This window comes from Emys orbicularis, chromosome 3 (assembly GCF_028017835.1).
Source record: "Emys orbicularis isolate rEmyOrb1 chromosome 3, rEmyOrb1.hap1, whole genome shotgun sequence".
NCBI lineage: Eukaryota > Metazoa > Chordata > Testudines > Emydidae > Emys > Emys orbicularis.
Window position 1 is genome coordinate 173,901,677 of NC_088685.1, and position 9,289 is coordinate 173,910,965.

The 9,289-nt window shown below is 38.7% G+C and overlaps 1 long non-coding RNA gene across 2 annotated transcripts; it reads left to right on the forward strand.

Annotated features, from left to right (window-relative positions):
• Positions 1–266: 266 nt before the first annotated feature.
• Positions 267–4,231, forward strand: LOC135875807 (uncharacterized). 2 transcript variants are annotated; one of them, XR_010561295.1, is made up of 4 exons: positions 267–385; positions 568–681; positions 3,376–3,454; positions 3,630–4,231. It is a non-coding gene; the product is annotated as an uncharacterized LOC135875807 (long non-coding RNA). The 2 variants fall into 2 exon arrangements; XR_010561296.1 differs by lacking the exons at positions 267–385; positions 568–681 and adding an exon at positions 1,904–2,027.
• Positions 4,232–9,289: the final 5,058 nt, after the last annotated feature.

Here is a 9,289-nt window from a genome sequence, read left to right on the forward strand (position 1 = left end):
CATCCATCTCTAATTTTAGTAAACGCTGTATAGTATTAGTAAGTAGTCATGTTTTTTCTTGCAGCTTGGCAGTAGACATACATCTTTTGAATAATGTTAGACAATTTATTCATCCCTTCTTAATAGTTCCAGGAGCAGTCCTTACTATGGGTTTTTACAGTCTTCACTTTATATTATTGCATCATTATAACTGTACAATGAAATAAATACAACTTAACTTTCAGATCTGTACTGAAAACAAGTGTCTTTCCAGACGTGGGATAGGAAGAATGCGTCCATATCCTGACTCCCGAGGCCGAAGAGGAGGCAGAGGGGGGCCACCATTTTTATCACCCCCACCCATGAGAGGAATGATGAGAGATCCTTTCTCACTTCCACCACCAAGGTTAGTTTTGATAACATTGATAGAAAGGTGTTTGTTTAAAAATGATGGATGTGTAGTGCTGTAGTCCTGTTTCTCTAAGTGAGAAATTGGTTCACATAGGAAGAAACCCAGAGTGTGGTTTTTTTTTTTTTTTTTTTTTTTTGAGGCAATATGAGATTGTTTGATTGGACTTGTCTGTGCAGACATGGACTTCCTCCACCACCACCAGGACCAATGGGCTTCAGAGGCAGGCCACCCCACCCCAGAGCCAGAGGGATGCTGCAGATGCCAAGAGGTCGATTCCCTCCGCCAAGAAGGTAAGAATGTTTCCTTGTTTTGTCTTTTTAAAATTAATTTTATTTGAAACCTAAAATTACAGTAATTTTAAAGCTGTCTCTTGCAAGTATAAAAATCAAGGGCCATATGCTATGTAAACATTTCAGATTCCATTGTTGTAGTAATTTTAACTGCTGTGGAAGACTTTTAAGTATGCATGAGATTGCTAAGAACAAAATAAGTTTAAATCCAAATTGTAATGTAGTGTTGTAACTCTGTTGTTATTTTAAAGCAGTTATCTTGAGGGGAAAAAACAATTATGATTTTATCCTTTTACACAGCTTTCCCAATGGACCCGATGTACATCCCCTCCGCCACCTGGACGGGGCCAGAGATGGCCTGGACCGCCAGGTGGCAGACACTATTAAAGAGGCTTATTCTTTAAATTGTATAGCAGGGCGCTTTCTTGTTATCTTAAAACCATTTGAAATGGCTGGACTAAGAACTGCCTATAAAACGTTAAAGATGGCAAAGAATATTAATTGAACTTAGACAACTAATATTTTCCAGCAGCCCTCATACACCAGTTGGCAAAAGCCATATATTAAAAAAAATCTGTGACTCCTTGGACTTTTTTCAAGCATATCCTTTTTAAGCCTAGGCTTTATGGACACTGACTCCTGCACACTTAAACGTAAAAGGAAAAACACATCTGTTACAATAGGTCAAGCCTTCATTTAATATACAGAACTCTGATTGCTTTTGACAGTTGTGTGCAGCTTTTTTTAGTGTAGAACATGAATTTGTTTTAATGCTATGATTTTGTGTGCATAAACGTGAACTCTTTTTAAGGGTTTGAAATCACTTACAAATTTTATAACAGTAAATGCAGCCAACTGCTTAATATTTGGGAAGAGTATACTGTACTACATTTTGAAGTGTTACCTGTAGAGCCCTGCACATCCGCGGGAATCTGCTTTCTATCCACGGATATCCACAGACCATTTTTGCTGCTCGCAGCTCGGATGCGGATACAAATTTTGTATCCGCACAGGGGTCTGCAGCACACACTCACCAGAACGGAGAGGCTGTCACCCAGCCTGCAGGCTCCACCTCCGTGCTCTAAATCACGCAGCAGTGGGCTGAGCATTCTGGGAGTTGTAGTTTACCTCCTCCCTCCAAGCAAGCTGGGGACTACAACTCCCAGAAGGGAGTAAGCCAAGCGCCATTTTGAAGGTGTGGTTGTTCTTTAAATGAGCAGGCGGTAATAGCTGTGTGCATTAGAGCCTCCGCAACTGCATAGGGGCGTCCGAGCCCCCCACGGGAAGGACAGTGCTGCATAGAAGGGCCCAGAATTGTAACCTCCCTGCCAGGAGCAGGGAAGGAGGTACGGCAAGGGCGGAGCAGGGGACAGGGCAGGAGGTCTCTGGGGAGAAGTCAGGGAGTGGGGGGTGGTTGAGGGTTGGGACTTGACACAGCCCTGTGTCCCTGCTGCGCAGTGACCTGTGGAGCTGTTTAGAGCCCTGCAAATCCACGGATATCCACAGACAATTTTTGCGGATTGGATGCGGATACACCTTTTGTATCCACGCAGGGCTCTAGTTACCTGATACACTAAATGTAATGGTTAAACAGAAATTTGTGAATGTTAATTTCGAAAAGTGTCAGTAGTTCATGAATGAACTTAAAAAACAACTGTGGACTGTTTAATTTTATGATAATTGTTCTTTATACACAGCTTGATCTCATTGTTTAAATGTCCAGTTGTGTAAGTAACTGTAATTTCTAAACAAAGTGTGTAACTGAACACTTGACCAATTGTATAGTACAACTGGTGTATGCATTTGCATTAACTACAGCATAAAATCAAATTAAAATGTCAGTTACTTCAAACTATGCTAACACACAGTATTGTTAAAAATCATAATTGTTCATGCTGTTAAACGTATGGATCGCTGTATAATCACCCTAACAGTTAATTTAACTTTGTTAATGTGGAAAAAAAATAGATTTCAAAATAGTGAAACCTGTAATTTTGTGTTGCTTGTTGCTGTTGAAATTATAGATGTAATTGTAATATTTTGAAACAGTGCTGTTTAACTTCAAGGATGATCACAGTCTGTAAATTATTTTAATCCTTAAAACGTGCTGTGTTCTTTTGTGCTGAGGGTTAAATTAAATATTTTTTAGCAGTTCGGTGCAGGTGGGGCTTTTTAACTTAAGCAATCCCTTCACTGGGTCCAAAGCCTGCAAGCAAAATGTAATATATGAAGAAAGCAATAAATTGAGGTATGAGAGTGCAAAAATAGGTGGGTATTTCCCACTTTACACCTGGCTTCCAGTAAATCATTATCAAAATTCTTGAAGTACAATATTTTATTAGTAAATTTATAGCTGGTTCATAGCAATTCTGATTCTCAATGTACTTAACTTTTCCTGAAAGCTAATATTTACCTTTCACGTTTTATTCTTGAGAAATCAGAATATTTATACTATATTTAATATTCAGTGTTGCATATTGGGGCATGGGTTTATTAAACATTAGTCATTTTGGCCATGATCTTTACTATTAAGTAAAGCTTTTCATGCATGTTTTGTTTTATTTTCTTTTATATACATATTTTATAAAACATAGTGTTAACCTCTACCTTACTCTGCTAAGTGACTTGATAGGTTTTAAATCTAAGTCTGTTTGTAGTATGGTGAAAAAAATATGCTATTATTATCTTCTAAAGGGTAACATAGTCACTCTTTGAGGCCAATTGGAGATGGTATGCAGACCTTTTGGAGAGCGTACAACAAGACTTATCTGAGGTGAGAACATTTTAAAAACTTTATCATCCATAATTTCTCTGTCCTTTACAGTCTAAAAAATTATTTAGGCAAATTTTTCTGACAAATGTACATGTGTTTAGTAACTAGTTTAGCCAAGAGAAAATGTGGTGAGAAATTTAATACTAAAGCTTCTGTTCTTTATCTTGTGTTGCAGCATATGCCAAACAATAGTTCTGGAGTCAGTTACTATAATGTCCTTCGTTTGTTCTAGTAGTAATTTCTAAATTGAGAAACTATTTCACTTGTTTTCACTATTGAGATCTCTATTTTGAACTCTTGGAATTTTTGCTATGGGGAAACTACGAATGGCAGAGCTGAAATTCAAGCTGGAAGTTCTGTTGAGTTCAAGGAGCAAAAGATTGGTATGTTCATTATGACTCTTAATTTCTTATACTGTAATTACTGTAATGTACAGTTAGTATAAGAATATTGTAGAAGCACTTAAGTTTTCTGCAAAGTACTACCAAACTTTTTAGGAAAGAAGTATGAATACTGTACATTAGAATACAGAATAGAATGCCAGTGATGACTTATAGTTCTAAGTATGTGTATAAATAGGTAGTGTCTCTTATTTTAAAACTGATATTCTGTGGGAAAGTTTTCCTGTCATCTACATTTTTTTGTTTAAAAAAATAAATTAAACATTAAAACATTATTTTGTTGTGATCCAAAATACAGCATTTGCACAGGCTGTCTGAGATATACTGTTCTGAAGTAGTAGTTATTAACACCAAATTTATATAAAAATAAACAGTACAGTATGCATACTAAAACAATCAGCTTAATTGATAACTTACAGAACTGCACATTCTTGCTATCAGTGTCCTGTTTCTAGTGCACCAACTGGAGAAAAACAAAATAAAAAACAAAACCCAAGGGGTCTTTTCAGATATAGTTTCAGTATAACAGTAAAATAAAACTAAATTGAGAGAAGGGATTTTTCCCCAAAAAAATATTGTATAGTTTCAGTATAACAGTAAAATAAAACTAAATTGAGAGAAGGGATTTTTCCCCAAAAAAATATTGTAAAGGGGTTTTCAATCAGCAAGGAGGATTAGGCCTATTGTATGTCCATTTTCTTCTTTTAAAGTGTTTTGGTGAGGACTTCTGAGGTTAACTTTTCAAGCCCAGATATATTGCATGACTATTAGGATGTGATACATTAACAGAAAATATCAGACAAACTAAATTGGTTATACAGATTTGAATGAGAAGCAAGTGAAAAGACAACATTGTTTATAAAAGCCACTATGTACATTCATACACTCTGTTTAGTGTACTAGGATTACCATAATCTTCTGAGATTTGTGCACTGACTACTTTGGCAGAAGATAGGTAAAAAGGTAAATTTTATCTTTCATTTCCTCTCTTCTTCTCCCCCCTTTTTATTTTGTAGAACTCAGTTTTCTTTGAAAAGTTTATGGCAGTTTTTTTGGCAGCAAAACTAATCTTTCTGCTTCTTATCTCTAATTTCTCAGCAGATGGACCATCACCGTTTGAAGGAGCATCTAGTCAAAATTATAAGTATCCTAAAGAACTCTCTCCACTAGTTTTGATAAACTCATTCAGTAATGATGTAACTCTTTTGTAGTGCAGGGATTAACAACTTCCTCTATACAGAAAGGTGAGATGCTAGTTTTTATTTTCCTGTAGCAGTTTGGGGGGAAAAAAACACCTTATTTTTAATAGCACTTATTAAAATGCTGTTCACAGTTTTCATTATTTACAATTAGCAAGAGCTTGCTTTTCTAATATCTAAGAGTTTGAGAGTAATTAGTATGTAATTAAAAAAAAGTTTCAAAGAAGAAACGAACACAAAATCTGATGTGATAGGGACACCTATCACAAGGATATGAAATGTTGATTATATACTGTCAAGTAATATTATATGATATTAGTTGGATAGATCCTTTATTCTTATTTTTAGAAGTTGCATTTTTTATTCTTCAATTTATTATTATATCAAATAATATTATTTTGAAATACACCTAGCAAGTTGAGCACGGAGCATTGAGTCAGTAAGTGTAAAAAGTAAGTGTCTTTTTAGGGAAGCAAAAATAAAATTCTCTTAATGCTGCCTTGTCTTTTTTTCCCTCCCTTTGCTGTATAGAAATATTGTACTCTGAAAAACAGTGTAAGTGGGGAAAATTTGCATTTGGGAACCTGCTTTCAACCCTTTATGACTGAATGGTTTTTTTTACTTGATTTAATAAACTAAGTTATTTATAAGAACCAGAACTCTTGTATGATGATCCCTGAGGCTTTTACTGTGCATGTGATATCTGTAGTGTAGTCTTTCTTAGTTTTGGAGAAAGCAGATCAGTATTAGTGGAAAGAGCATATAATGGGTTTGTTTACATGCCTATTTATGTCCTCTGTTGCTTTCAGGTATGGCTTCAGGAGTATAGAGGATTTGTAATCTATACTAATACACCTCTACCTCGATATAACGCTGTCCTCGGGAGCCAAAAAATCTTACCACGTTATAGGTGAAACCGTGTTACATCGAACTTGCTTTGATCCACCGGAGTGCGCAGCCCCTCTTCTCCTCCCCCCCCACCCCCCCCGAGCACTGCTTTACCGCGTTATATCCGAATTCATGTTATATCGGGTCGCGTTATATCGGGGTAGAGGTGTATATCAAGGCTGATATATGCCTGGATGTTCAACAGAAAGGTGAACGATCAGCCACCTCATAATATATCTTACAAATGGAACTAGGCAGAACATACTGGTTTGGGAAGGAGGGGGTAAAAGTACATGCAGTTCTTTCTTGTATATCACTTAATACTCTGATACACTAGTATTAATGATTTTCATTTAACTGCTAATCAGCTGGACCAACAGTCAAATAGATATCATTTCTAAAAGCCATTTTATGTGAATCGATGTTACGGGGTAGCCTACTACTGATAGCTCTTTATTAGGTTTTGGTGAAGATAATGGAATTGAGCTGCGTGAAGATGATGAAAGTTTCAATAAGTTATGAAATAATGGTGACTCACTGGTTAAGATATTTAAAAATCTGGCCCTCTGAGTCCTGTCTCCAATTGGTGCATTAGAAACAGCAAAGTGTTTAAAACAAAATTAGCCTTTTGCTGTGTCTCTCCAAAAGTTGATATGACTTTATTTGCTACTTCCAAACTAGATTGGTGAAATCTGAGTTTTAAGTCTCCAGACACAGTTCTCATTTTTTAAACACTTGCATTGTTGGGAATTTTAGATCAGTTGGTTGCTTAAGAACTGCTCTCCTCCCCACCCTCCAACAAACAACTTAAGCCTGTTTGTCATGGTGGGGGTACATTCTTTAGGAGGGAGGGAAACATCTGTTCCCTGACCCGTACTTATTTGATCTATCTCCTGACACTGGTAGCCTGAGCTCCTTGAGCTTGTAGAATTCAGGGAGAGACTCAGAGGGGTAGGTGGTCAGTGTCAGCTGCTCTGCACAAATAGAGACTCTTTAGTTCCCTGGCAGAGCAGCTGGGAAACGAGATCTTTGAGGATCCTACAGGGTATCTAGAGGGGACTAAAGAAGTCCTCCATAGCAGCCAGAGGAAAAGGCCTGGCTGGAGCTACCTGCAGCAGAGGCAGGTGAGGGTTGAGATACAGGTACACTGGTGATGAAGTATAGGAATTTTTTCTTTTAACTGACCATACTGTCGATAGAGAACTTCAGGCACCAGAGCTGTCAAGTCTGTGGCTTTCATTAGTATTCATTGATCCTCACATCTGTTTGTGAAATTCTGGCTCTATAGTCAGTAGTATTTCTTCCATTGATTTCCATGGGGCCAGGATTTCAACCTTGGTATCTATGAAACAGGTGACTATAACATTGATTCTCACATTACAAAATAATGCATAGGTATTAGACTTTGTAATGTATGGAAACTTTGCAATAACAATCCTTATTGAAAATGCATATGGAGAAACTAGTAGCTATTTTTTGCTTAATGTATTATGTTCATTTTGCATAATATTCTGTTAAATTATGCTCTCAGCTATGGCTGTGGAACTCCATGACAGTCAGAGGAATTTCATAGGTATAACAGAGCTGAATTTGGCCTCAAATTTCTGTGTATTGTGGAATAACTTGGGTGCTATTTTGTCATGCTATTTGTGATGGAAGGAGTGATGTAAATGATAGAAAATATGTATTTTTTCCTTCAAACCTGCCGTTACCAGCACCTGGGTACTATAGTTTACAGTGTGATTTGAAGACTTTCCATCAGTCCAAAAGATGTTCAGAAATGCTGGTACAAATATTTGCCAAGTTACCATTGTCACATTGTAAGGCATCTGTGTGGGAGATAAATAGCAAAATCTAATCTGAGTTTTGGCATGTTTTATATTAGGGAATAGAGTAGTAAGCATTTCTGCGGGGAAACAGCTGACTGAAATGCACACTCTTTTCCCTAATCGTTCCATCTGCTGCATATGGTATTTCTTACATAAATACCAAATTTGGGTTTTTTTCCAATTCATAGGCAACTTTTCATCAAATTGGGAATAAGGATCATCCAATTTCCTACTAATGAGTTTACTTTCATAAATGAGATGACTGAAACAGCTGTTAGGTTTTACTTTTTTTGTTAACTTTAGTCCCATTTCCTGGCTTAAGATTGCTAAAAATCATGAAAAGGATGTTTAGTTTTAAAATTTAATGGATTAGTGATAATCATATTAATATTTAGGTTGTAATGTTATTAATGAAGTGCTCCAGGACCCAGCAGGCTCTTTAACAAATACCCGTTACTGTTCCACCAATTTGAAAATGGATAGATAGGAAATATTGTTGTCTCCCCCACGCGCCCTCCCCAGGACTATGAGGATCAAGGAAGCCCTGTCCCGACAAGCCTGAAGGAGAACTTTGTGTATGAGAGGGAAGGGCGGGAATGAGTACAGCAGGTGACTTCTCCATCGCAAACACCTTTCACGGACCCTGGGCTGTGGTTCAGAAAGGAGCAGAACCGCTGGCACTTCCTGTTGCTCTGTGTCGTGAACAGGTCTATGTGGGGAAAGTCCCACCTTTGGAAAATCGAGGGCGCAATGTCCGCTCTGAGGGACCATTCTTGACCGTGAAACAAGCGGCTGAGGCGGTTGGTTAGCTCGTTTTGCACTCCCAGAAGGTACGCCGCCGCTGGGTGTATCGAGTGGGCGATGCAAAAGTCCCCGAGGGCTTCCTGGCACAGGGGAGAGGAGCAAGCACCACCCTGTTCGTTTATATAGAACATTGCTGTGGTGTTGTCCGTCAGCACCGACACACGTGCGCCCTGAAGATAGGCCTGGAACGCTTGGCATGCCAGACGAACCGCCCTCAGCTCCCTTACATTGATATGCAGCAATAGTTCTGCATGGGACTATAGGCCTTGGGTTCTGATATTGCCCAGATGCGCTCCCCAACTGAGCGCCAAGGTGTCCGTGACCAGCGATAGCGTAGGTTGGGGTTTGGGAAAGGGTATTCCCACATAGACCACTTGTGGCCGCAGCCATCAGCGGAGAGACTCAAGAATGTGAGGGGGGAGGGTAACTAATCTGTCCAGTGGGTCTCTGCTGTGCCTATGCACTTGCGCCAACCATGCCTGGAGAGACCGAAGGCGCGGTCCGGCATACTGGACCATGTATGTGCAAGCCGCCATATGCCCCAGCAGTTTCATGCATTTTCTGGTCATCGTCTTGGGGAATCGGTGAAGGTTCTCGATGTCCCTGAGTGCTTGGAAGCACGGCTCAGGCAGGAACGCCCTGGCTTGTGTCAGTCCTATGAATTCTATTCTGTGTTGGGGCTAGTGTGGATTTGGGCAAGTTCAATATTAGGCC